The following is a 26238-nucleotide window of genomic DNA, read 5'->3' as shown; positions in this document are numbered from 1 at the left end:
TTTGTGTTCTGTGTGCCCATATCTCTGTGTGTGCGTATGTGTGTGTCTGTGTATGTTTGTGTGTTTGTGTCTATATATATATGTCCGTGTATACGTCTGTTGTGGACATGTCTGTTTAAAAATCTGTATTGTAATTGTGTTTGTACATTTGTACATGTGAGTGTGTCTGTGTACATTTCTGTGGACGTGTCTGCGTGAGTCTTTGTGTATATGTCTGTGTGCTTTTGTGTCTGTGTATATAGCTGTGTATATCTCTACTGTATCTATTTCTGCATGTCTGTGTGTCTGTCATTGTGTTTGTGTGTCTATATATCTGTGAGTCTCTGTATCTTTTATATGTCTGTGTGTGCATGTGTGTCTGTATGTCTGTGTATGTGGTTCGTGTGTTTGTGTCTATATGTGTTGTCTGTCATTTCTGTGCGTGCAGGTGTGTGAAAGTGTGTAACTTTGTCTTTGTGTGTGCAAATGTGTGTCTGTTTGAGTGCATGTGTGTCTGTGTGTGCATGTCGGTGTGAATATGTGTATATGTGTATCTTTCTCTATATAGTCTGTGCTGTATATACACGTGCATATCTCAGTTTATGTGTGTATGTGAGTCTATGTCTCTACATGTGTGTTTCTGTGTATCTGTGTGCTTACGTGTGTATAACTGTGTCAATATATGTATGTGTTCATGTGGATGTATGTCTGTATGTGTGTGTATTTTATGTGCCCATGTGTGGTTTGGGTATATGTGTGTGTCCTTGTAGGTGTGTCAGTAAAATCACAATCACCTGTGCATGCTTTTGTATATATGTGTCGACCGATGTGTTTAAATGTTTTGTGTGTCCATATGCCTGTGTACTTATATGTGTGCACTTGTGTGTGAGTCTGTGTAAAAATATGTGTTTTGTCTGTGTGCATGTGGGAATTTGTATATGTCTGAGACTCTATATGTCTGTGTCTGTGAGTGCATATACTTGTGTTTGTGTATATGTATACTTGTGATTTTGTATAATTCTGTATCTCTATGTCTGTGTGGGTCTCTAGATGTCTATGTATATATCTGTGAGTGTGTATGCACATTCTGTTTGTTTCTGTAGATATGACTAACTGCGGCTCCGTGTGTGTTGCATCTATGTCTGTGTACGTATATATGTTCTCTGTGTGTCTGTGTATATGTCTGTGTGGGCACGTGTATATTTGTGTGCATCTATATGTCTGTATCTGTGTGCAAATAGGTGTGCATATGTCTATGTGTGTCTGTGTGCATGAATGTGTGTGTGCATGTCTATGTCTGTGTGTATCTGCATGTGGGTGTGGGTATGTGTATATGACTGTGTCTGCACATTTGTGAGTTTGTGTATATATCTGTGTCTCTGCTTATGACTGTGTTTATATATGTGTTTGTCTCAACATATGTCTGTGTTGTATCTATGTGTGTGCACATGGGTCTGTGGCTGTGTCTATGTCTGTGAGTTCTGTGTGTACATGTCTGTCTGTGTGTGCATGTTTTCTGTGTATATGTATGTGTATCTCTGTATGCATCAGGTGTGTGACTGCGTGTTTGTCTGATTATTCCTCTATGTGTCTTTGTATATGTCTGTGGGTGTGTGTGCCTATGTATGTCTGGGTATCTCTCTATGTCTGAGACTAGTGTGTACATGCGTGAATTGTATCTGTATATACTTGTAAGCATCCACGTTTATGTCTCTGTATATGTGTCCATGTTTCTATACATGAGAGTGCCTCTGTGCATATTTCTTTTCTGTGTATGTGCGTTTCTGTGTACATGTCTGTGTGTCTTGTGTGTAGGTGTGTTTCTGTGTGTATGTCTGTCTCTGTACATGTCTCTATTTCTCTGTGTGTGTCTATATCTGTGTGTCTGCTGGTACATGCACGTATCTGTGTATAAGTCAGTGTATATCACTTTGTGTTTATGTGGGTGTGTATCTGTGTGTGTATGTCTAAGTTTTATGTGGATATATGTCTTTGTGTGTATAGCTATATATCTGTGTTCATTTATCTTTGAGCATGTTGTGCCTGTGTGAATGTGTGTGCACGCAGGTACACATGCCCCTGTGGTTTTTGCATTTATATGTGTTTCTATGTGTATATCTATGTGTACCTGTGTGTATCTGTGTCTTTATATATGTCTGTGTGCATTTTTCTGTGTGTCTATATGTTATCTGTGTGTCTGTTTCTATGATTGGGCATGTGTCTCTATATGTCTGTGTCTGACTCTGTGTGTATGTATGACTGTTGTGTGTCTGCTGTGTATGTCTGTGTGTACATCTGTATATACATGTTGGATTATATCTGTATATTTGCCTGTGTGTATTTGTATATTTGTCCCTCAGTGTGCATATATCTATGCATCTCTATTGTGCATGTCTGGGTTTATGTCTGTGTCAGTTTATGTCTGTGGGTGCATATGTGTCTGTGTATATGTCTGTGTGTATCTGTATATATGTCTGTGTTTTCTGGTGTGTTGCACGTGTTTATCTGTTTTTTTCTGTGTGCATGTCTGTGTGTGCATGTGTTTATCTATGTATGTGTCTGTATTATGTGTCTATTATACAAATTAGTGTCCGTCTGTGTATGTCTCTGTGTGTCTAGGTTTATATGTGTGTGTAAATATGTGTGTCTATATATTGATGTGTGTCTGTGTGCACGTGGGGGTCTGTATGAGTCTGTGCTTATATTTCTGTGTTTGCAATTGTGTGTCTATGCATGTGTGTGCACATGAGTATATGTCTGTTATATCTCTTTGTTGTATCTGCATTTTGGTTTGTGTCTGTGTATATGTCTGCAAAAGTCTCTGTGTGTTCATGTCTGTGCATGTGTCTATGTGTTATTGTGTCTGTGTGACTATGCATACACCTTTGTGTCTGTGTGAATTCCTGTGTCTTGTATATATGTCTTTCTGTCTGTCATCATGTATGTATGCAAGCGTATGTCTGTGTATGTCTCTGCATGTGCACACGTATGTGTATGTGTATATGCTGTGTTTATCTCTGTCGATCTATATGACTGTGTTTTCATATATCTGTGTGTGCATTTGTAAGTCTGTGTGCTTGTATGTGTCTGTGAAAATATCTGTTCGCATGCACGCTTGTGCACCAATGTGTCTATGTTTATGTCTATGCGTGTCTACGTGTCTCTGTATATATATCTGTGTATCTATGCATGTGTCTATGTTGTGTTTCCATGTGTGCATGTGTGTGTCCATGTCAATGTGTGTTTATGCATATATGTGTTGTTTGGTATCTGTGTGTATACGTTTGTGTCTCTTTATCTCAAGTGTCACTCTTTGCATTTGGCTGTGTATCTGTTTATATATTTATGTGTATGTCTATATTTCTGTGTATGTTTGTGTGTTCATGTGTCTGTGCCAACGTGTGTGTCAGTGCATATGTTCGTGTCTATCTGTATATTTCCTTGTCTTTGTGTTTGTGTATGACTTATGTTTCTCTCTGCCTGTGTTTCATGTATGTTCTCTGTATACATGTCCACAGGAACATCTGTGTGTCTGCAAATGACTATGTATATGTGTGGCACATGTGTGTGACTGGGTGTGCTTCTATCAGTGTGTCTTGTGATTGTGTCTATTCACATATCTGTATATCTGTTTATGTGTATCTTCGTGTATATGTCTATCTTTATCTGAGTTTGTTGTGCATGTGTCAGTGTATGTGTCAGTGTGTTTCTGTGTGTCTCTGTGTGTATATATCTATATATGTCTGTGTATGCCAACAAGTGAGTCTGTGTATATCTCTGTGTTGTCTTTGGCTCACCATGTTAGTATGTTTCTGTGTATGTCTGTGTGAATCTCAGTTTGTGTATGTCTGTGTGCATGCTTGTGTCTCTGAATATATATGTCCGTGGGCATGTTTGTCTGTGTGGACATATGTATTTTTGTGTACACATTTGCATATGTCTGTGTTTGCACGTGTACCATGTCTAAATACATCTGTGTGCATCTGTGTCTGTGTGTAGGTCTGTGTGTATACTGTGTATGTCTGTGTGCATGTGTGTGCTGTGTATATATATTTATATGTCTCTGTATCTGCATGCCTCTGCGAGCATATGTGTGTCTGTGTATGTCTGTTTGTGTGCGTGTTTGTGTGTGTATATGTCTATGTGTCTGTATGTCTGTGTGTGCAAGGTATGTATTTGTGTGTATATATATATCTGTATGTGAGTGTCTGTTTCTGTATGTGTGTTCATGTGGCTGCGCAGGTGTGTTGTGCGCCAAAGTATCTATCTGTGTGTCTGTCAGTGATTGCACACATGTGTTATGTATATGTGTGTCTATTCTCTATGTATGTCTGTTGTGTGTGCATGTTTATGTGTCTGTGTATTTGTATGTGTGTGTCTGTATATGTCTCTGTGTCTGTTTCTACGTATATATCTGTATGTAATGTGTTCTTCATATGTCTCTGTGGGAGTGCATGTGTTTGACTGTGTATACGTCATATGTGTCTCTGTGTGCTACACAGAATTATACACAGATGCATACACTTATGCACAAAAGAAACAAAAAGACACACACTTATGCATAAAACTATAATAGACATGCCTGTGTACATGTCCTTGTTGTCAGTGTGAATGCATGTATCTCTATGTGTGCATGTATCTAAGTATATAGTGTTTGTCTCTGTGTATTTCTGTATATGTCTGTCTGTGTCTCTATCTGTGTGTCTGTGTGTGTCTGGGTGTTTCTGTGTGTCTGATATATGTTTGTGTGTGTCTGATTCTGTGTCTGTGTATATGTCTGCCCTATGTATCTACATGTGTTTCTATATATCTCTCTGTATATATTAGTGTGTGGCTATGCATGTCTCTGCATACGTATGTTGTGTCTGTGCGCATGGTTGTGGGTGTCTCTATGTACATATCTGTGTTTATCTGTATGTCTTTTTGTGCATAAATGTATGAATCTGTGTATAATTCTGTGGGTATATATGTCTGTAAATATATCTATGTGTCTGTGTATAAGTGTGTCTGCCTGTATGTCTGTGTATATGTGTCTTGTGCATCTGTGTGTGGCTGCCTATATGTCTCTGTGTATGTCGATTTTGTAGCTGTGTGTGCATGTTTTGAGCCCATGTATAATTTCATGTTGTGACTGTGCTGCAGGTTTGAGTATGTCTGTGTGACTCTGTCTGTATTTCTGTGTGTGCATGTGTGTGTCTTTATACGGTCTGTGTGTTTGTGTGCATGCATTGGGAGTGTCTGTCTATATGTCTGTTTTTGTATGTTTAGGTGTGTGCTTGTGTGTGCGTGCATGTCTCTGTGTCTATCCATATACCTGTGTCTGTGTATATTTCTGTGTGTTTCTCTGTGCTTGTGTGTGAACTGTGTCTCTGTATTTCTGTTTAGGCCTCTATGTGTTTATGTCTGTTTTGTCTTTGTGTGCCTTTGTATATGTCTGTGTGTTTCTGTGTGTCTGTCTCCTATATATGTCTGTGTTGGTGTCTGTCTATATGTCTTCATATCTGCATATGTATTTGTGTATCTATTCATGCATCTGTGTGTCTATGCAAATATCTGTGTGTCTTTGTGTCTGTATATGACTCTGTGCTTGTGTCTGTGTATATATCTGAGTATATCTCACTATGTGAATTTGGGTGTGTGTCTCTGTGCATAAGTGTGTATATGTAAGTTTTCATCAATTTATGGACCTATGTTTGTATGTCTGTGTATGTGTGCTTTTCTTTAAATGTCTATTTGTATCAGTATGTTTGTGTGTGCATGTGTTAATGTCTGTGGGTATGTACATGTGTCTAAGTGAATGCATCTGTCTCTGAGTTTATATATATGTTTGTGTCTCTGTATCTGTGTATATGTCTGTATGCACGCATGTGTGTCTGTGTATGTCTATGTGACTGTGTATGCTTTTGTCTGTGTATATATCTTTGTGTGTGTATCTTTGTTCATGTGTGTCTTTATATCTGTGTCTCTATGTATGTCTGTGTCATGTATGCATCAGTGTGAGTGTATGTGTTTCCTCTTGTAGTACATTGTCTGTAAATACCTATGTGTGTCTGTATGTCTGTGTGAGCATTTGTGTGTCTATCTGTAAGCCTGTATGTTTCTGTGTCTCTATGTACATTTCTGTGTGTTTTTTGCTTGTGCACATGTGTACATGTGTATATGTTAATGCGTTTATGTGTTTATACAAATGGGTTTATATGTCTGTGTTGTTTGTGTGAGATTATGTGTACATCTGTGCTTGAATATGTCTCTTTTTGCATGTATATCTATACATAAGTAGCTGTGTTTTGTGACTATGTATACATCTGTGTGTCTGTGTGTGCATGTTATGTATCTAAGTATTTTTTGTGTATGTCTGTTTGGAAAAAAGTGTCTGTGTATATGCCTGTGTATTTGTGTCATTCTGTGTGTCTCTGTGTGCACGTGTGTCTATGTACATCTAATGTGTCTGTATAATTGTGTGTTTTTGAGTGTGAATGTGTCTGCATATATGTATGTGCCTGTGTACCTATGTATCTTTGTATATATATGTATGTCACTTGCATACGTTTCTATGTATATGTGTATATGTATATTGTGTGTATGTATGTTGTGTATGTCTGTGTGTACATGTATATGTCTGTGTGAGCATAAGGTGTGTTTATGCATATGTGTGTTGCTCTCTGTATGCATGTGTAGATACATATATCTGTGTTTGTGTATATGTTTTGTCTGTTCTAGTGTGCACATCTGTGTATGCATGTGTCTGAATATGCCTGTCTGTGGACATATCTGTTTGCTTCCATACTTCTTTGCGTATATGTCTGTATGTGTTAGTGTACGTGAGTTTGTGTGCATGTGCCTATGTGTATACTAGTTGTTTGTGAGTATGTGTGTATCTATGTTTGTGTACGAGTTAGTGTGTATAAATGTGAGTTAGCATGTATATCTGTGTATGTCTACATGTCAATGTATTTGTGTTTGTCTGACTGTGTCTATGTGTATGCATCTGTGTGTCTATATTCGTTCTGTGCACATGACTGTATATATGTACAGTTGTAGCTGTGTGAATGTGTGTATGTATATGTCAGAGTGAGTCTCTTTGTATGTTTGTGTATATATTTGTGTGTATGCTAGTGTGTATGTGTCTATGAATATATCTGTGTTTTTGTCTTGATATATGCCTGTGTCTGTATGTGCTTGAGTGTGAATGCATGTAAGTGTGTCTGTGTATGTCTGTGTTTATTTGTGTATATGTATGTACATATTAAGTGTGTCTATATATATGAGTCTCTATGTACTTTCATGTGTCTATGTATGTATGCATGTCTGAGTCTATGTGTGCACAATTCAGTTTTCTGCGCATGTGTGTGTATATGTGGGTGATGATTGTAGGTATGTGTATATGTCTGCGTGGGTCTGTGTGCATGAGTGTCTGTGTTTATATCTATGCATCTTTGCATTTCTATGTATATCTGCTATGTCTATCTCTGCATCTATATCTGTGTTTGTGTGTCCACATAGCTGTGTTTCTATGTATATGTCTGTGTGTCTCAGTGTGTGTGCATGTGTATGTGTCTGTATGATTAGCAGTGCATCTGTGTGTATATCTGGGTGTTTATCATTGTGTTTCTGTGTCTATATAACTGATAGTCTCTGTGCGTCTTTATATATGTCTGGATATGTGCATATGTCTGTTTATAGCTGCTTGTGTGTGTCATTGTGGGTTTGTGTCTCTGTGTCTGTCATTTGTGTGTGCAAGTGTGTTTATGTTTCTGTGTCTGTAATAGTGCAAGTGTGTCTCTGCATGCATGTCAGTGTAAATCTGTATATATGTGTGTCTTTGTGCATGTAGCCTGAGCTTTGTGCATGTGTATACATGTGTATGTGTGTGCATGTGAGTGTGTCTGTGTCCATGTGGGTAACTGTGAACACACATGTGTGTGATTATGTATATGTGAGTCTCTATACATCACATATGTCTGTCTGTGCATGTGGATGTATGTCTGTGTATATGTCTGTGTGTGTCGATTTTGTGTGCATGTTTATGATTTGGATATGTGTGTCCTTGTATTTGTGTGTTGGTATATTCATCTGTGTATCTGTGATTGCCTCTATATATGTGTGTGCACCTGTGTACTTTAATGTCTTGCATGTGTCTGTGTTCATTTTGTGTGTCCACGTGTATGTATATTTGTCTGTGCACATGTGTGTGAGTCTGTATACATGTGTTTTGGTTGTGTGCATGTGGGTATGAGTTTATGTCTGAATCTCTGTATGTCTGTGTCTGTATGTTTGTGTTTGTGTATATTTGTGTGTCAGCGTATAATTCTGTATCTGTCTATATGTCTGATATACATCTATGTATATATCTGTGTGTGCATGTGTATGCATCCTGTAGATATGACTGTAACTCTTCCTGTGCATGTGTTATATCTATGTCTATGTATATATGTCTCTGGTGTATATGTATGTGTGTACACGTGTATCTGTGTGTGCATCTTATGCTGGTATGTGCCTCTATCTGTGTATATGTCTATATGTCTGTGCACCTGTTTTGTGTGTCTATCTCTATGTCTGAGTGTCTGTGTATGTCTTTATATTCTCTGTGTATGCGTGTGTCTTTGTGTGCATATGAATGTCTATGTGCGTGTCTGTATATACATGTCTATGTGTGAATGTGTGTGTACATGTATGAATCTATATCTGCATGTGGGTGTAGGTCTCTGTATGTGTCTGTCACTGCACAGGTATGTGCATCTCTGTATGTCTGTGTTGAATTTATGTGTGTGCATGTGGGTCTGGTCTGTGAGTCTCTGTCGCAAGTGTATGTCTGTGTCTTTCTGTGTATATGTTTTTCTGTGTATATGTATGTGTATCTGTGTATGAACTGGGTGTGTGACTTTGTGTGTACATCTGGGTATCATTGTGTGTCTTTATATATGTCTGTGTGTGCATGTGTGTGACTGCGTAGGTCTGTCTCTATCATTGTGCATTTTTGTGTCTTTATCTATGTCTGTGTCTTTATGTTCATGTGTGTGCACACTGTGTGTATATGTCTCTGCAAGTGTACGTGTGTGCGTGTGTCTCCGTATGTCAGGGAGTTTGTTTATATGTATATGCATGTGTCTGAATTATGTCTACATATATGTGTGCATTTGTGTATGTGTATGTCTCTGTCTACATGTCTCTGCCTATCTGAGTCTCTGTGTGTCTGTACATATTTCTTCTCGGTCTGTACATATACATGTGTCTGTGTATATGTCTTTGCATGTCTGTGTGTGCACCTGTGTTTGTATGTATATATGTGTGTCTGTCTCTGTCACTGTTCGTTTTCTGTGTGTCTACATCTGTGTGTGTCTGTTGGTACATGCAAGTATCTGTATATATCAGTGTGAATCTGTGTAAATATGGGTGTGTGCATATGTGCCTGTATTTGTCTATATGTCATTGTGTGTATACCTGTATTCATTTATCTTTGCGCATGTTGTATCTGTGTGAATGTGTGTACAAGTGTACACATGTGTGTTTTTGCATTTGTATGTTCTGTATACTCATGTGTGCCTGTGTGACTTTGCATATGTCTGCATTTGTGCATTGTTCTGTACTTCTATGTATGTGTGTCTCTTGTGTTTCTGTGGGTCAGCACGTGTGTATGTCTATGCGTCTTTCAGTCTGTATGTGTATGTCTATTGTTTGTGTGTCTCTGTGTATCTGTGTGTGTATATGTGGGTTTATGTCAGTGTATATGCCAGTGTGTATTTGTATATTAGACCCTGGGTGTGCATGTATCTGTGTGTCTCTATTGAACATGTCTGGGTTTATGCCTGTGTGTGTAAGTTTATGTCTGTGTGAACATGTGTGTCTGCATGTGTGTCTGTGTATATGTCTGTTGTCTGGTGTGTTGCACATGTGTATGTTTTTTCTTTGTAAATGTCTGTGTACATGTATGTGAATGCATGTGTTTTATGTATATGTGTTTTTCTCTGTGTGTCTGTGTATATGTCAATGAGCATGTGTCTTTATGTCTATGTGTGTGTCTATTTTTGTATGTGTGTACATGTGTATCTCTGTATATGTCGCTGTGTGTCTGTGTGTAAATGTGGGTATGTGAGTCTGTTTATATTTCTGTGTGTGCATCTGAGTCTGTGCATATATGTGTACATGTGTATATGTCTATGTTGTATGTCTTTGTTGTGTCTGTATCTCAGTTTGTTTCTGTGTATATGTCTGCCTAAGTCTCTGCTTATGCCTGTGTATGTGTGAGTCTATGTGTTATTGTGTCTGTATGACTATGCATATACCTTTGTGTCTCTATATAAGTCTGTGTTGTGTGTATACGTGTCTATGTTTCCATGTGTGTGCAAGTGTGTCTATGTGTCTGTCTCTATTCCTGTGTGTACATGTACTGTGTATGTGTCTATGTCTGTGTCTATTTCTGTCTCAATCTGTGTTTCTGTATGTCTATGTGTTCATGTGTGTGTCTGTGAGTGCACCTGAGTGTATAAGTGTTTCCATATCTCTGTGCATTTTGTCTGTGTAAATGTCTGTGTGCATGTGTTTATGTATATATCTCTCTGTGCATTTGTCTATGTGTCTATGCATATGTCTATATGTATATGATGCATTGCCATGTATCCATGTATCTATCTGTGTACATACTGCATGTTTCTGCATATATGATGTGCTGTTTGTGTGGTATCTATGTGACTCTGTATATGTGTGTAATGTCAGTGTCCAAATATGCGTGTGTCTATGTATGTCTGTGTCGCTCTATGCATTTGGCTGTGTCTGTTAATATATCTATATGTCTGTCTATATTTCTGTGTATGTTTGTGTGTTCATGTGTGTGTGAAAATATGTGTCAATGTATACATTTCTGTGTGTCTATGCATTTTTGTTTGTGTTTGTGTATATGTCTTGCCTGTGTGTGGATGTGTGTCTGTATACATGACTATGTGTACGTGCACATGCCTGTGTGTCTATAAATAACACTGTGTATGCATATGTGGGGCAGATGTGTGTGACTGAGTGTGTGTCAGTGTCTTTTGATTGTATCTATATACATATCTGTATCTCTGTTTATGTGTGTCTGTATATATGTCTGTGTGCACTGTGATTGTGTTTGTCTATATCTGTGTCTGTGTGTGCATATTTTAGTATATATGTCTGTTTCTGTGTGTTTCTCTGTGTATATTTATATGTGTGTCTAAGTGTGCCCACGTGTGAGTCTGTATATCTGTTTTATATGTGGGTTTACATGTTGGTATGTCTCTGTGTATATGTCCGTGTGACTCTGTGTGCATGTCTGTATCTGTGTGTGCATGTTTGTATATATGTTTGTGTATGTCAGATTTGTGTAGGTATGTGGGTCTGTGTGTACAACTGTATGTGTGTTTATGTATCTCTATGTGTCTCCATGTGTATATGTTTGTGTATGCATGTGTCTGTATTTATATCTGTGTGCCTTACTCTGTGTTTATATGTGTCTCTGTGTGTGCATGTCTGTGTCTCTGGGTACATATCTCTATGCGTCTCTGTGTATGTCTCTGTGTGTCTCTGTGTATCAACATGTATGTCTGTGTACATATCTATTTGTTCTATTTGGGGTGTGCCTCTATATATGTCTGTGTCTCTGTGCATGTCTGTGTGTTTGTGTGTGACTGAGTGTGGCACAAAGTGTGTGAATGTCTGTGTCTATGTATGTGTCCATATGTGTCTGTGTATACATCTGTGTGTGCATGTGTGTGTTTATGCATGTGCCTTTTGTGTCCGTGTGTGCAAATGTGTATGTGTATATGTTTATGTCTGTGCCGGGGCTGGAACGATAGCACAATGGTAGGGCGTTCGCCTTTCATGCGGCAGACCCGTGTTCAATACCCTCGCCCCTCTCAGAGAGCCTAGCAAGCTACCGAGAGTATCACGCCACATGGCGGAGCCTGGCAAGCTACCCCTTGTGTACTTGGTGTATTGGATATGCCAAAAACAGTAAAAATAAGTCTCACAATGAGAGATGTTACCGGTGCCTGCTCAAAATGTCTGTGCAGAGGTTTTTGTGTATATCTGTGTGTTGTGTATGCATGTGTGTCTGTGTGTATCTGAGTATGTCAGTGTAATATCTGTATGTCTCTGTATATGCCTATCTCCACGTGCATATATGTGTTTGTGTATAAGTCTGTTTCTGTGTCTTTGTATGTGGGTGTGTGGATAGTTATGTCTATATATACCTGTGTCTACCTACATACATGTCTCTGAGTATCTGTCCATGTGCATGTGTATCTGTGTCTCTGTAGGTTTTTCGTGATATTTCTTTGCTTGTCTTGTGAGTGCACGTGTCTGTGGGTCTATGCATATCTCTATGTGTGTCTATTTCTGTGTATTTGTGTGTGTCTCTGTGTTCTTGTGTGGACACTGTGTCTGTGTATGTCTATGTGTTTCTCTGTGTGTATGTCTGTTCATCTATGTGTGCTTGTGTATATGTCTGTTGTGTTTCTGTGTATATGACTTATGTGTATGTAGATGCATGAGTTTGTGTATATGTCTATATGTTTGTATGTTTGTGTGTGTGTTCATGCATTTACCTGGGTGTCTTTGTGTATATAAATCGATGTCTCCATGTGCATCTGTGTATAACTGTGTGTCTATAAATCTGTGTATGTTTGTGTGAGCATATGTGTTGGTGTATGTGCGTGTCTGTGTGCATATTGGTGTCTCTGCTTATGTCTGTGTGTACATACAAGTGTTTTGTGTGTATGTTGTGTCTGTGTAAATTTTATGTGCATGTGTTTATATATCTCTATATATGTGTGCGTATAATGTTTGTGTCTCTGTATAAGTCTGTATCTGTCTTTGTGTATATATCTGTATGTGTCTGTGTGTATATTTTTGTGTATGTGTATATGTCTGTTTGCACATATCTGCACATGTGTCTACGTGTATGTCTGTGTGTGCATGTATGTCCCAATTTACAAGTGTGTGTAACCGTTGTCTGTGTATATTTGTGTATCTATATCTGTGTCTTTGTTAATCTATATATCTTATGTGTACATGTGTGTATATGTCTGTTTGCACATATCTGCACATGTGTCTACGTGTATGTCTGTGTGTATGTATGTCCCTATTTACAAGTGTGTGTAACCGTTGTCTGTATATATTTGTGTATCTATATTTGTGTCTTTGTTAATCTATATGTCTTATGTGTACATGTGTGTTTCTGTACACAAGTCTGTATGTGTGTCTCAGTGTGTGCATGTAGGTATCTGTCCATGCATATGTCTGAGTGTGCATAAATGAGTTTGTCTGTGAATGTCTGCTTGTCTCTTTATATCCGTGTGTGCATATGTGTGGTCTCTGTGTATATGAGTGTGCCTGGGTGTATATCTGTGGATGTTTATATGTCTGTGGATGTCTGTGTCTGTATGTCTTCTTGTGTGCATTGTGTGTGTCAGTGTATGACTGTACATATCTGTGTCTGTGTAGATGCCTGTGCATGTCTCTATGTTTCTTTGTATATGTCTCTGAGTGTCTGTGTATGTGCATGTGTGTGTACCTGTATGGGTCTGTGTATGTTTGTGCATGTCTCTGCATGTGCATATGTCTATGTCTATGTATCTATTTACGTATATTTGGTTTATTTGTGCTTGTGTGTGCACTGTGTCTGTGTCTCTGTGTATGTCTGTGTATACCTGTGTTTATGTCTGTGTTTGTGTCAAGATGTCCATGTATGTATCTTTGTGTGTGTTCATCTGTCTGTATGTCTATGTGTGTATGTGTTTCTGTGGGTCTGTATATGACCGTCTCTCTGTGTCTGTGTGTGCACATCTGTTCATCTGTGCTTACGTCTCTGGATTTGTATATCTGTGTGTCTCTGTGTGTTTTCTTATATGTCTTTGAGCCAGTATGTTTGTGTGTGCACGTGTCTATGTAAATGGTATGTGTGTCTAAATATATGTCTGTGTGTACCTGTGTGCACACTTGTGTCAGTGTAAATGTCTAAGTGTGTGCATACTTGTATCTGTGTGTATGTGTCCTTATATAGGTCTCCGTATGCATGTGGGTGTCTGCGTTGGTGTGCATCTATGTCAGTGTATATGTCTTGTGTTTGCACGTATACTGTGTCTAAATACACCTGTGTGCATTTGTGTCTGTAAGTCTGTGTTTTCTGTGTATGTCTGTGTACATGCGTGTGCCTGTGTATGACTGTGTGCATGTGTGCTGTGTATATATGTCTATATCTGTATGTATATATCATTTGTGTGCATGTGTTTGTCTTTGTATACGTCTGTATGTCTGTGTGTGCACAAAGGTATGTCTGTATATGTGTATGTCTCTGTGTATGTGTCTGCACATCTGTTTAATGCATGTGTGTATTTGTATATATATCTGCATGTGAGTATGTCTGTGTTTCTCTGTGTGTTCATGTGTCTGTGCATGTGTGTGCTGTATGTCTTAGTATATATCTGTCTGTCTCTGACAGTGGTTTGCACAAAAGTATGTTGTGTATATGTCTGTGTATTTATTCTGTATGTATATATGTATGTTACGTGTGCAGTTTTATGCATCTGTGTGTTTATATATCTGTGTGTATATGTCTCTGTGTCTGTGTTTCTAAGTTTATGTCTATATGTAAACTGTGCTCTTGATGTCTCTGTGGAAGTTCATGTGGTTGACTCTGTGCATATACCATGTGTGTCTGTGTGTGATAGAATTATACATGGATGCATACACTTATGCACAAAAAGACACACAGACATACAGACTTGCACAAAAAGACATACAAATATGTCTGTGTATGCCTGTGAACATGTCCTTATTGTCTGTCTGTGTGCATGTGTGTATTTCTATGTGTCCATGTGGCTAAGTATAGTGTATCTGTCTCTGGGTTTCTGTGTTTATGTCTGTCTGTGTCTGTGTTTCTGTACGTCTCTCTGTATGTGTCTCGGTGTCTCTGTCAGTGTGTGCACATGCGTATCTGGGTATATGTCTCTGTATCTGATTCTGTGTGTATATTTCTGTTCTGTGTATCTGCATATGTCTCTGTATACGTCCGTGTATATATATCTGTGTGTGGCTATGTGTGTCTCTGCATACGTCTATTGTGTCTGTGTGCATGGTTGTGTGTGTTTTTGTATATCTGTGTTTATCAGTATGTCTTTTTGTGCATGAATGTATGCATCTGTGTATAATTCTGTGTATGTGTTTGTGTATATGTCTATATGTGTGTATCTGTGTCTAAGTGTGTCCACACGTGTTTATATGTGTCTGGCACATCTGTGTGTGGCTGTCTATACGTCTCTGTGCATGTCAATTTTCTATCTCTGTGTGCATGTTTTAAGCCTGTGTATGGTTTCATGTTGTAACTGTGCTGAATGTGGGAGTGTATCTGTGTATGTCTGCGTGAGTCTGTCTATCTCTGTGCATGTGTGTGTCTTTATGTAAGTCTTTGTGTGTCTATCTGTGCATGCATTGGGTGTGTCTGGGTATATGTCTAGTGTGTGTCTATGTTTCTATGTTTGTCTGTGTATGTCTAGGTGTGTGCTTGTGTGTGAACTGTGTCTCTGTATGTCCGTGTGGGTCTCTGTGTATAGATGTCTGTGTGCCTTTCTATATGTCTCTGTGTCTGTCTCCTTTTGTATATATCTGTGTTTGTATCTGTCTGTATGTCTGTATATGTATCTGTATGTCTGTTCATCGTCTGTATGTCTATGCAAATATCTGTGTGTCTCTGTATATGACTGTATTTGTGTCTGTGGATATGTCTGTGTATGTCTCACTATATGCACTTGGGTGTGTGTCTTGTATACAGGTCTCTGTGTGCATAAATATGTGCATAAGTATGCATACGTGTTTTCATCTGTTTATGTCCCTGTGTTTGTATGTCTGTGTATGTGTGCTTTTGTGTAAATGTCTGTATCAGTATGTTTGTGTATGTGTGAATGTCTGTGTGTGGCTATGTATATGTCTGTGTCTATGTGTATGCATCTATCTCTGAGTCTATGTGTGTTTGTGTCTCTGTATCTGTGTATATGTCTGTGTGTGCATGCATGTGTATCTGTGTATATGTCTATGTGTCTATGTGTGTCGGTGTATATGCCTATGAGTATATCTGTGTGCATGTGTCTTTATATGTCTGTGTCTCTGTATGTCTATGTCACATATGCATCAGTGTCAGTCAGTGTATGTCTGTGTTTGCTCTTGTACATTTTCTGTAAATATGTTGTGTGTATCTGTATGTGTGTGTATGTAAGTCTGTCCGTCGTCTCTGTGTTTTTGTGCACATGTGTCTGTGTCTCTGTGTGTATATGTGTGGTGTGTGTATATTTCTGTGTGCCTCTATCTGCATATGTCTGTGAGCATGTATGTGTCTCTGTATGTGTCTGTGTGTACGCAAGGGCATGACTCTGTATGTGAGTCTCTGGTTCTATGTCTGTAAATCTGTGTAGTATTTATGTATCTGTGTATATATCTGCATGTGAGTGTTTTGTGTACTGTTCATGTGTCTCTGTGCATGTCTGTTGTGTGTCTATGTATATATCTTGTGTGTCTCTATGTCTATGTATATGTTTGCGTGCTTTTGTCTTTGTGTGTGCCTCCCTGTGACAGTGGGTGCACATGTGTATGTGTTGTGTTATGTTTGTGTATGTCTAATTCGGCATGCATATGTCTGCTGTATATGTGCATGTTTGTTTCTGTATCAGAGTATATATATGTGTCTGTGTATGTTTGTGTGCCCACAGGTGCATCTCTGAATGTCTATCTGTGCCTGAGTGTTTGCCTGTGTATATGTCTTTACTGTCTGTACACATACTTATGTGTCTCTGTATGTATTTACACACAGACACACACAAACCAGTGTAGTGTGTGTCTGTGTGTCTCTGTATGTCTGTTTGTCTGTATGCGTTCATGTGTGTCTAGATATGTCTGTGTGTCTGACTCTGTATCTGTCTGTTCTGTGTGACTGTATGTGTGTGCCTTTGTGTATGTCTGTGGTATCTGTGTGCATGTTTATGTCTGTTTATATATCTGTGTGTCTGTATGTGTTTCTCTGTGTAAGCATAGCCATTTGTGTATAATTCTGTGTATTTGTGTCTGTATATGTTGTGTGTGTCTGTGTCTGTGTGTATCTGTATGTGCAGTATAAGTGTGCATCTGTATATGTCTGTGTATATGTGTTTGCATGCATGTGTGTATGGCTGTCTACAGGTCTATGTGTATCTCTGAATATATCAATTTTTATGTATCAATGTTGTAAGTGTGTGTAAGTACAAGTTATGACACTGCTACATGAGGGTGCCTGTATATATGTCTACTTATGTGTGTGCCTTTATATATGTCTGTTGTATCTGTATATGCTCTGGTTGTGTCTGTGTATATGCCTATGTCTCTGTGTGCTTGTGTGTGCGCATGTCTGTGTGTCTCTGTATATGTCTATGTCTGAGCGTGTGCACGTCGTGAGTCTCTGTATAAGTTTGTTTTATGACTGCTGCTTATGCATGTTGTCTGTGTATATGCCTGTGTGAGTCTGTGCGTTTCTTTGCATATGCCTGTGTATCTGTGTGTGCATTGGGTGTTTCAGTGTGCATATATCTGTGTATCTCTGTGTATCTCTCTATATATCTGTGTATATGTGTGTGCTTGTGTGTGTGTCTGTATATACGCTTATGTGTCTTTGTACATTGCTCTTTGTCTTTGGGTTTGTTTCTGTGTGTCAATGTGTGGACGTTTGTGTCTCTGTATATGTTTGTGTGCCTGCATATGCACGTGTCTCTGTATATTTGCACATGTGTTTGTGTGTATGTGTGTGTCTATATATATTTCCATGTCTGTTTCTGTTTGAATGTGCACACGTTGTGAGTCTGTGTATAAGACCTTGTTGTGACTTATTGCATGTGGGTATGACTCCATGTATATATCTGAGTCTGTGTGTGTCTCTGTTTGTGCACGTGTGTCTTTGCATGAGCTTGGGTGATTCTATGTGTGCACTGGGTTTGTCTCTATTAATTTACTGTGTGTCTTCTATTCACAAAAGAGGGAGGAAGGACAAACCAATGTTATCCTACATGTGTCTATATGTCTGTGTGTCTGTATATGAATGTGTGGGCTTGCGGTCGCATGTGTGTGTCTGTGTATGTTTGTGTCTATGTGTCTCTGTGTCAGAATGTGCACATTTGTCTATGAATTTCTGTGTATGTCTGTGTGCGCATGTGTGTAACAGTATCTATGTGGGTGTGTCTGTATATGTCTGTGTCTGTGTGTGCGCATGTTATCTGTGTATAAGACCGAGTTGTGTATTGCATGTGTGTCCGTGTATATGTGAGTCTGTGTGTGATTATGTGTATGGCTTCGCATATGCCTGTCTATATATCTGTGTGTGCACTGTGTATACCTGTGTATATATATTTGTGTCAATGTCTGTGTCTGTGTGCGCATGTTATCTGTGTATAAGACCGAGTTGTGTATTGCATGTGTATCCGTGTATATGTGAGTCTGTGTGTGATTATGTGTATGGCTTCGCATATGCCTGTCTATATATCTGTGTGTGCAGTGTGTATACCTGTGTATATATATTTGTGTCAATGTCTGTGTCTGTGTATATGTGTGTACTTGTGTCTGTGCATGGTCTGCGTATATAGCTGTGCCTCTGCATATATCATGGTGTCTCTATGTATATATGTGTGTGAATTTGTGCTTGTGTCTGTGTTTCAGTATTTGTGCATGTGTGTTTGTTTACATGTCTGTGTGTTTACAAATGTGTGGCTTGTATATTTCTTTGTATGCCTATATGAGTCTATCTATGCATGCTGTGAGTCTGTGTATAAGTCCGTGTTGTTACTCTGTTGTAGTGGGTGTATGTCTGTGTGTCTGTGTCTTCACATATGACTGTGTGTGTATTTGTGTGTGCATTGGGGGTTTCCATGTATATATTTGCATGTCTGTGTGTTTCTATGTCTATGTCTGTGTCTATCTGTGTATACATCTGTGTGCTTGTATGTTTGCATATGTTTGTTTATGTATATGCCTGTATATGTTACTGTCATTGTGGTTGTGAGTCTATGTATATGTGTAGTGTCTGTAAGTATGTCTGCGTTTTGGGAGTCTATGAGACTGCCAGTGTATGTTTATGTGTCTCTATACATATGTGTCTGTGTGTATATAGTCATTGTATATGTATGTGTCTGCACATGTGTCTGTAAACATGTATGTGACTATATATGTCGTGTGTGTGCATGTTGTGATTGTGGTAGAAGTTCGTTTTGTGACGGTGTTGCATTTGAATGCGTGTGTATATGTCTGTGTCAGCCTGTATTTCTGTGTGTGATTATGTGTATGTCTTGGTATAGTCCTGTGTAGAGATCTGTGTTTGCATTAGATGTATTTATGGATACGTTGTATGTCTAAGTCTGTGTGTGTCTGTGTATGTCTGTGTTCTTGTGTGTGTGCACATGTGTCTGTGTATGGCCTGTGTCTCCATATATGTATCACTGTGTCCGTCAATGTCTCTGTGCGTAGTGGTGTGCACAAGTGTCTGTGTACACATCTGTGTGTGCAAACATTTCTGTGAACATACGTGCAGCTGTTTATATATCTGTGCGTCTATGTGTATGTCTCTGTGTGTGGCAGAGAATGTTGTGATTCTGTGTATAAGTCCGTATTATGACTGTGTTATAGGAGAGTATGTCTGTGTATATGTCTGTGAGTATGTGTGAATCTTTGGGAATGAATATGTGTGTCCTGGTATATGTCTATGTGTATCTGTGTGTGCACTGGATGTGTGTTTAAATATATTTGTGTGTGTTGTCTATATATTAGTGTTTCAGTGTATATGTCTATGTGGGTCTGTGTATATGTCTGTGTCAATGTATCTATGTATATATGTGTGTGATTCTGAATCTTTGTATATATCTGTGTGAATTTGTGTGTTGTGTTGTGTGAGCATATACATATCTGCATAGTGTGTATGTATATGTATATGCGTTTATCTGTGAGCATGTGTACATCTTTGTAATGTCTGTGTATACCTCTCCATGTTTCTGTGTGTCTGAGTGCACGCACGTGTTTGTGTCTTTGTATATGCCTATGTATCTGTATGTTCATAGGGTGCGTCTGTGTATATATAGATATAATTGTGCATCATTCTATATGTCTAACTCTATGTATATCTCTATCATTGTCTCTGTGTGTTTATGTATGTATGTGCATGCCTTTGTTTCTATGTGTATCTGCATATACCTTGTGTTTGTATGTTTCTGTGTGAGTTTGTACCATGTATGTGTTGTATATGTTTGTGTGTATCTATATATGTCTGTGTGTAAATATGTCTGCACATGGGTCTGTGTCTATGAATATGTCTGTAAGTGTCTGTGTGAAATTATGTATGTCTTGGTATATGTCTCTGTGTATATCTGTGTGCACTGGGTGTGTCTTTGTATATATATTGTATGTCTATTTGTGTTTGTGTATATATGTGTATATGTCATGTGTGCCATGTGTGCACACATGTGTCATCTCTGTGAGTCTGTGTATATGTCTGTTTATGTCTGTCTTATGCCTGTGTGTATATATTTGTGTCTTTGTGTGTGTATGTCTGTGTGTCTGTCTGTGTACGCATGTGTGTCTATGTATATGCCTGTGTGTGCATATGTTTCTGCACGTGTATCTGTTTATATGTATGAGTCTGTGATTATGTGTCTTTGCATATGCATATGTGTTTACCAGTGTAATCACTGGGTGTCTGAGTATATTTCTGTGACTATGTCCATGTCCGTGTCTCTGTATGTCTGTGTATATGTGTACATCTATGTCGCTATATCTGCGCATATATATAAATATATGTTTCTACTGTGTATATGTGTCTTTGTGTGCCTTTGTGTCTGTCAGAGTGCATGCATATGTGTATGGATGTCTATGTCTGTGTATATGTCTATTTTTGTCTGTATGTGTTCATGTTGTGAGTCCATGCAAAAATGTTTTAATGTGTGGCATGTGTCTGTGTGAGTCTGTTTATCTGTTTGTGACTTTGTGTGTTTCTTGGCATATGTCTGTGTGTACCTCTGTGTGCATGTGTCAGCGCATATGTGTGTGTCTGTGTTCATGTCTGTCTGTGCTCATATTGTGAGTCAGTGTATAAGACCATGTTGTGATTGTTTTGCATGTGGGTGTGCGTCTATGTATGTGCCTGTGTGATACTATGTATATATCTGTCAATGCGTGATAATGTGTGTATTGGTATTATGGTTACGTATCTGTGTATACAATGGGTGTGCTTGTGTGTACATATTAGTGCATATGTCTGTATGTCTGTGTATATATCTGTGTGTATCCATGTCATTGTCTTTCAATCTATGTATATGTGTCTGTCTATGACTCTGTATATGTGTCCATCTTTGTCTCTATATTGGTGTTAATGTGCACATGTGTTTCTATGCATCTGTGTGTGCACATATGTTGGTGTGTACATGTTGGTGTGCATGTGTATGTGGCAGTGCATGTCTGTGTGTGACTGTATATATCTGTTTGTATATATCTGTGTATATATCTGTGTCTGTGCACATGCATGTTGTGAGTCTGTGCACAAGTCCGTGTTGTAACTGGGTGCCATGGGAGTGTGTGTATGTATCTATGTCCTTGTCTTTGTGTCTCTGTGTTGGTGTGTGCGTGTGTGTTTCTGTGCATGTCTGTGTGCATGTGTGTGTCTGTGTATATGTCTGTGTGCACATGTGTTGCTGTGCATGTGTATGTGGCTATGTCTCTGTGTGTCTGTATATATGTTTTTGTGTTTCTGTGTGTTCATGTTGTGAGTCTGTGCATAAGTCCATGTTGTGACTGTCTGGTATAAGAGTGTATCTGTGTATACATCGGTCTGAGTCTCCGTGTGTATCTGTTTGTCATTATGTCTCTTAATATGCCTGTTTTTCTTTGTGTGCATTAGGTATGTACTTGTCTATGTGTGGTTCTGTGTCTATGTCATTGTGTCTGGGAGTCAATGTGGATATGTATGTCTTTTTGTCTGTGTGTGTATGTCCGCGTGTGTCTTTATGTGTCTCGGTCTCCATGTGTCAGTTTGTACTCATGTGTCTGTATATGTGTCTGTATGTGCAATTCTGTTTTTCTGTGTATATAACTGTGTATGCATATGTGTCTATACATGTGTCTGTGCATATGTCTATTTGTCTATACGCATGTTGAGAGTATATACCTCTACTTATGTGTATGCGGTAGTTATGTGTATGCGGATGTGTCTATGTGTGTCAGTGAATATTTCTGTGTATGTCTTCCTGTGTCTATGTGTCTGTGTCAGTGTGTGTGCATGTATGTCTTTGTGCCTCTGTGTGTGCATGTGTTTCTGTGAATACACCTGTGTGCATACACATCTGTCTGTGTGCCATGTGCCTGTGTATAAGTCTGTGTCTGTGTATATATGATTGTGCCTGTGTGTGCATCTGTGTCTGTGTATATGTATGTGTTTGTGTATGTATGCACATGTGTGTGTCAGTGTGTGTGCATGTGGATGTGTGTTTGTGTTTTTCTCTCCGTTACTGTGACTATATATATGTTTATATACACATATATGTGTGGGTGAGCATGTTTGTCTACATATATGTCTGGTGTGTCTGTGTATGTATGTGTATTGATCTGTAGGTGCCATCTATGTATATGTCTATGTACATGTCTGTGTGCATTTCTGTGTATCTATCCATATATCTCTGTGTCTATGTGCATATTTGTGTCTGTGTATTCATGTCTGTGTGTATGTATCTCAGTGTTTGTGTGTACATTATTTTCTCAGTGTATATGTCTGTCAGTGTGTATGTGTGCATGTATATGTATGTCTGTGTATGTCTCTATGTGTATCTCTGTGTCTGTATGGCAATATGTCTCTGTGCCTATGTCTGCATGTTTGTTTATATCTGGGTATATTTCTGTGTTTCTGTGTGTATCTGTCAATGTATATTTGTTATGGGTCTCTGTGAGTGCAATTGTATTTGTGTCTGTGTATAGATCTTTCTTTGTGTACATCTATTTGTGTGTTTATGTCTTTGTATCATGTCTATATGTCTGTGTGCATGTATGGTTACTACGTATGTCTGTGTGTGTTTGTGTTTCTGTGTGTGCATTTATGTGTCTGTGTGTGCATGTGTTTTTCTGTGCAATTGTCTGTGTATATGTGTATATCTGTGTGTTCATGTGTCCGTTTATGTGTGTCTGCGTGTGTATATGTGCTTCTATATATATCTGTCTGTATATGCATGTTTCATAGTGCGTGTCTCTCTGTGTGCATGTGTCACTGTATATGTGTGTGCATGTGTGTGGCTGTGTATGTGTTTATGTGGTTGTGTCTGTGTGTGCATGTGTGTGTATCTGTGTGTCTGTCTCGTGTATGAGGTGTATATATCTGTGTGTCTGTGTATGCTATGTCTGTGCTTTCTGTCTGTGTATCTGTGTATGCATGTGTTTGTTTCTGTGTATATGTCTGTGTCTGTCTGTGTGGTTTCTGTGTTCTGTCTATGTCTTGATGTATGTCTGTGGCTATGTGTGTGGGAAGAGGGTGAGCAAGTCTGTACAATCTCTGCAGAGTCCCCAGAGCGGGGCAGAGAGGTGGTGTGGTCAGTGTTCTCCAGTCAGAGATGCAAATGGACAGAGGGCGCGGACACTGTCCCCCAGCTTACCAGCAGCACAGACACGGTGCCAGGGCTGGGTTCCACCACACATGTGTGTTCCAGGGCTGCTGTGCTGGTCCTTTGGACGATGACAGCACAACCTTCATCACTGCGGCTCAGGAAACACCAGCACCTGCATGCAGAGGGCAAGGCCTGAGGGGCTGCACCCCTTCCTCCCTGTATGGGACACAGTGAGTCTCTGTATATATCTGTACTTTGTCTTTGTGTGTTCATCTGAGTATGTGTTTGAGTATGCCTGTATGTACATGTGTGTGTGTGTGCATGTTTGTGTGTGCTCATGCAGTGTCTTTGTCTCTGTCTATGTATATGTGTGTGTCTGTGTGATCATGTCTATGTGTCTAGGTATAGATCTGCATGTCTGTGTGTCTCTGTCTGTGTATGTCTCTGTGCATATGTTGTCTGTGAATATGTCTATTACTTTGTATGTGTCTATATGTCTGTGCATATGTATGTGTTGTCTAAGTGTGCAGTTTCCATCTCTTTATGAATGTATATCTGTGTATAAATATCTGTGTGTATGTGCATGTGTCTGTGTGTCCAGGTAAATATTTGTGTCTTTGTGTTCATTCGTGTATATCTGTACGTCTTCCTGAGTGTGTCTCTGTTTCCATGGTTAGCTGTGTGTCAGTGAATGTCTGTGTGTGTCTCTGTATATTTCTGTCAGAGTAAGTGTGTATGTCTGATGTTTGCACATGTGTGTGCATGAAGGTGTGCTGTGTATATGTCTGTGTGTAAATGTGTGTCTGTGTATGTTTGTGTGTCTGTATAAATCTATGTCTTGTATTTACACTATGTATGGCTGCATATATATCTGTGTGCCTCTATATGTGTGCATGTGTGTCTAAATCTGTGTATTTGTCTGTTGTACATGTATGTCTATATCTGTAAATGTATGTTTCTGTGTTTACATTCATGTGCCTGTGCACGTGTGTGTTTGTGCATGTTTTGTGTGTCTGTGTGTATGTGTGTATCCGTGGATAAGTCTGTGTGTCTGTGTGTGCATTTGTGTGCCTGTTTATAAGTCTGTGTGAATATCTGTGTCTGTATATGTCTGTGTGTACATGTATGTTGCTGTGAATTTTTCTGTGTGTCTCTGTGTATTCCTATCTCTGTATACATGTGGTAGTCTGTGTACATGTGTGTCTACATGTGTCTCTGTGCATGTCTCTATAAATCTTTGCATTTCTGTGCGTGCAAGTGGGTATGTTCATATGTCTGCCTCTTTGTGTGCATGTATTTGTGTACATCTGTGTCTATAAGTCTATGTCTGTATATGTGTGCTCACAAGTGTGTCTTTGTGAGCATGTACATATCTGTGCCAATGTCTTTGTTGTCTGTGTGCCTGTATTTACCTGTGTCTCATTCTCTCATACTGTGTGTGTTGTGTGAGTGCATGTGCACACCTGTGTATATGTCTCTGGGTTTCTGTGTGTATACATCTGTGTGTACATGTGTGTACACGTGTGTGTCTCTGAATACATTTGTTTGTCCTCGTGTGGGTGTGGATGTTTCTGCGTGTCTCTAGGTGCCTCTGTGTGTATATGTGCATTTCTGCATACAGGTGTGTGGTGTGTATCTGTATGTCTGTGTGAGTCTGTCTGCATGTGGGTATATGTGAGTCTCTGCATATGTGTGTATGTCTGTGTATATGTCTGTGTCTTTGTGTAGATCCCTGCGTATGCCTATCTAGATGCATGTGTATGTTTAAATGGGTGTGCTCACACGGGAGTGTCTTTAGTCTGTGTGTGCATTGGTGTCTGCTTGTGTGTATCTCTGCATGTTCATGTCTCTGTGCGCATGCGTGTGGCTGTCTATATTTCTATGTGTGCATTTTCTGTGCATGTGTGTATATGCATCTGTGTGAATCTGTGTACACTTGTCTTTGTACATGTCTATGTGAGTCTCTGTGTATATCTATGTGTGCATATGATTGTCTTCCTTTATGACTGTAGATTTTTTGTGCATCGGATGAATCTATATTTGGGTGTCTGTGCATTTCTGTGTCCATGTATGTGTCCCTGTATGTTTGTGTAAATCTGTGTGTGCACGTAATATTTGTCTGTTTCTCTTACTTTGTGCATGTGCATGTGTCTATGTATATGGCTGTGGATATATGTACATATGTGTGTGTCTGTGTATGTCTGCATGTGTCTGTATATGTCTGCATGTGTCTGTGTGCATATCTGTGCACATTTTCTGTCTCTACATGTGTGTCAGTGCATGTGATTTTGTGTGACTGTGTTCACATGTTTCGATGTACACATTTGTATGTATGTTATGTATATATCTACATACATATATACATGTATGCATATATGTCTGAGTCTGGATGGACAGACGAACAGGCTGACAGATGGACGGACAGACAGGCAGGCAGAGAGACAGGCAAAGACTATACTGTCTATATGTATGTGTGTCTATGTTTTGTGTGTTTGCATGTGTCTGTGTGTCTATGTATATATTCATGTGTTTCTCTGTGTCTGTTTCTGTGTATATGCATATATGTATGATTGTGTACCTGTCTATGTATATATCTGTATGTCTGTGTGTGCACATGTGTGTAAGTCTGTGTACGTTTGTTGTGTCTCTTTGTGTGCATGTG

The sequence above is a fragment of the Sorex araneus genome, chromosome X (assembly GCF_027595985.1).
Source record: "Sorex araneus isolate mSorAra2 chromosome X, mSorAra2.pri, whole genome shotgun sequence".
Taxonomy (NCBI): domain Eukaryota; kingdom Metazoa; phylum Chordata; class Mammalia; order Eulipotyphla; family Soricidae; genus Sorex; species Sorex araneus.
Note: the sequence above shows the minus strand (reverse complement) of the source record.